The sequence below is a fragment of the Sapajus apella genome, unplaced genomic scaffold, assembly GCF_009761245.1.
Source record: "Sapajus apella isolate SASKATOON/1434 unplaced genomic scaffold, GSC_monkey_1.0 scaffold20, whole genome shotgun sequence".
Lineage (NCBI taxonomy): Eukaryota > Metazoa > Chordata > Mammalia > Primates > Cebidae > Sapajus > Sapajus apella.
In genome coordinates this window covers 12,882,278-12,885,983 of record NW_022436960.1, presented here as the reverse complement: position 1 = coordinate 12,885,983, position 3,706 = coordinate 12,882,278, and the positions used below count along the sequence as shown (strand labels likewise).

General features: G+C 40.8%; 1 non-coding gene across 1 annotated transcript; it reads left to right on the top strand.

Moving 5' to 3' along the window:
• The first annotated feature begins 3,268 nt into the window (after window positions 1-3,268).
• Window positions 3,269-3,375, top strand: LOC116558124. Its single transcript, XR_004271854.1, has one exon. It is a non-coding gene; the product is annotated as a U6 spliceosomal RNA (small nuclear RNA).
• Window positions 3,376-3,706: the final 331 nt, after the last annotated feature.

The window sequence follows — 3,706 nt, the reverse complement described above, 5'->3', positions numbered from 1 at the left end:
GGCATGAGTCACCAAGCCCAGTCATCTCTTATTTCTTTTACTCCTCAAATCCAAGCAAGACATGTTTCGATCTCTTTGCCTTACACAGCATCTCTTCCCTTCTCTCTCCCTCCACTGCTGTCCCCTTAGTCCAGGGTCCTGTCATCAGTCACCTTGTCCTTCTGCCTAGTCCAGCTTTTCCTTCTTCTTCCTCCCATGTTGCTGTCAGATGATGCATTCTTTTGCACAATAAGCATCTCCACATCTTTTACATGACTCCTCTCGCTGGGATGCCTTTTCTGATCTGATTCTTTTTCCCCCCACTGCTCCCCAACATGCTAGTCTCATACACCTCTAGTTTGCAACTCATGTGTATATATGTCTTTCCCTCTACTAGAATGCAAGCCCCATGAGGGCAGATGGCACATTTGTCTCTCTCAACATGGTATCCTTAGAGTCTAACATAGCACTCAGTACACAGTAGGTTTGAGAAAAGAAAGGGATGAGTTAGGGCATTAACTCATATAATATTTTATAATACTCATATAATACCATATAATACTTTGTTGAATGAAAAAATAAGTGAATAACTCAAATATTCCTTAAAGGATTTCACCAAGCTGAGAATAATAAACTAATGAAAATGGACTACTCAGGCTGGGCATGGTGGCTCACATCTATAATCCCAGCACTTTGGGAGGCCAAGGTGGATGAATGACTTGAGGTCAGAAGTTTGAGACCAGCCTCGCCACCACGGTGAAACCACGTGTCTACCAAAAATATAAAAAATTAGCCAGGTGTGGTGGTGCACACCTGTAATCCAAGCTACTTGGGAGGCTGAGGTAGGAGAATTGCTGGAACCTGGGAGGCAGAGGTTGCAGTGAGCTGAGATCATGCCACTGTCCTCCAGCCCGGGCAACAGAGCCAGATTCCATCTCAAAAAGATAATTAAAAATAAAATAAAATTGACTACTCATCTATATGAGTTTGGTCATTTTTTCTTCCTTTTTTTTTTTTTTTTTTTTTCTTTTTCTCTTTTCTTTTCTTTTCAGACTGAGTTTCGCTCATTACCCAGGCTGGAGAGCAATGGCATGATCTCGGCTCACTGCAACCCCCGCCTCCTGGGTTCAGGTGATTCCCCTACCTCAGCCTCCTGAGTAGATGGGACTACAGGCGTGTGCCATTATGCTCAGCTAATTTTTTTTTGTTTTTTGTATTTTCAGTAGAGACAGGGTTTCACCATTTTGACCAGGCTGGTCTTGACCTCCTAACCTCAGGTGATCTGCCTGCCTCAGCCTCCCAAAGTGCGGGATTACAGGCGTGAGCCACTGCGCCCAGCCAGCCATTTTTCTTTAGAGGACTTGATAATGAAATCCGTCTTCACTGGAAGCCACGTTCTGCAGCTATGATTGAAGACACAAATAAGAGATGAAGAGAATCATCATGTCCAGGGTACCTAGGTGCTGTTACTTTATAAGGAGTGCTCCATTGTAATTTGCAGAAAAACAATTTTGAATAAAATCAAAGGAATTTAAAATAAAATCAAATGAATGAAAAATAAACGGCTTGAGTGAACTCATCCCATAGTTCAGAAAGTGTAACAACAGAAAGTGATATCATTTTTCTCAATTCACTACATAATCCATAAATATTTGTGGGAGTAAAATTGTAGTGTAGATATTTGTTATAATCCTGAATATCTACAGCCGTACTTATCCATACGTAATAAAAAGTTAGCCAGAATTTATTTCTAGGAATGTGTAAGCCATTTATTACATAGTATGTCTCCTATCTTAAATAATAATAAACTTTTATTACAAAGTATGAGGAATTTTAATCTATTTTCTCACCTCTAAATCTGTTCTTTCATATCCTGAAGGTAGGTTTTAGGACCTCTACCTACTAAAGATTTCCCAAAAAATGATTCAAAAATTGGAGACCTTACTAAAGAGGGTAATGTTTTATTATGCAAAGATAAAGAGATGAATAGAAGCCAATGAACCAGAAATAATGGCTGGGTGCAGTGGCTGACGCCTTTAATCCCAGCACTTTTGGAGGCCCATGTAGGCCGAATGCTTGAGCTCAGGAGTTGGAGGCCAGCCTAGACAACATGGCAAAACTCTTTCTCTACAAACTATACAAAAACTAGCTGAGCATGGTGGTGTGTGCCTGTAGTCCCAGCTACTCAGGAGGCTGAGGCAGGAGATTTTTTTAAAAATTAGGAATTGGCTGGTGTGGTGGCTCATGCCTGTAATCCCAGCATTTTGGGAGACCAAGGTGGGTGGATCACCTGAGATCAGAAGTTCAAGACCAGCCTGGCCAACATGGTGAAACCTCATCTCTACTAAAAATACAAACATTAGCTGGGCGTGGTGGCAAGTGCCTATAATCCCAGCTTCTTGGGACACTGAGGCAGGAGAATTGCTTGAAACTAGGAGGTGGAAGTTGCAGTGAGCCGAGATCACACCACTGGTGTGACAAGAGTCACCAGCTGGAGTGACAAGAGTGAAACTCCATCTAAAAAAAAAAAAAAAGAAATAGTACATGGAAAATACTAATTTCATTAACAATAATTTTTAGTAACACATGAAATATTTAGAAACTATAGATGAGCAAAAATAATACAATTAAAATCAGTGGTAATACCTCCAAAGCAGATAACTACTAGCATTTTGGTCCTTTACCCTATAAATAAGTGCACCTTAGGGAACAAAAAGTATAGGTTTCATATGTACATGATGCTTCAGAGAACTTGATTTTTTCACTTTATCAGTGTACCAACAGCATCTTTACCTGTCATGATTTCTCTACAACATCAATGACATACTACAAATCCATTTCAATTATGTTGTTGTATATTCATGGATGAATGCTCTCTGATAACACTGTATCCCATTAAAAAATATTATTGAGGCCAGGTGCAGTGGTTCACACCTGTAATCCCAGCACTTTGGAAGGCCAAGGTGAGCGGATCATGAGGTCAGGAATTCGAGACCAGCTGGCCAATATGATGAAATGCCATCTCTACTAAAAATACAAAAAAAATTAGCCCAGGTATGGTGGCACATGCTTCTAATTCCAGTTACTCAGGAGGCTCAGGCAGGAGAATCGCCTGAACCCAGGAGGCAGAGGTTGCAGTGAGCTGAGATCACGCCACTGCAATCCAGTTGGGGCGACAGAGCAAGACTGTCTCAAAAAAAAATTATCTAAAAACTGAAATTAACACATCTGTGAATTAAATATTTGTGGACATCCATCATTTTTCCTTAGGATAAATTATAAGAAGTGGGTGCTCACTTCAGCAGCACATATACTAAAATTGGAATGATACAGAGAAGATTAGCATTGCCTCTGCACAAGGATGACACGCAAATTCACAAAGTGTTCCATATTTTTATCCACCTCTGGGTTGCTTTGCTGTTCATGATATGAGACAGACAGTTGCGGTGGGTGTCATCAAAGCAGTGGACAAGCAGGCTGCTGGAGCTGGCAAGGTCACCAAGTCTGCCCAGAAAGCACAGAAGGCTAAATGAATATTATCCCTAATACCTGCCGCCCGGTCTTAATCAGTGGTGGAGGAATAACGGTCTCAGAACTGTTTGTTTCAACTGGCCATTTAAGTTTAGTAGTAAAAGACTGGTTAATGATAACAATGCATTGTAGAAGCTTCAGAAGGAAAGGAGAATGTTTTGTGGACCACTTTGGTTTTTTTGTGTGTGGCAGTTTT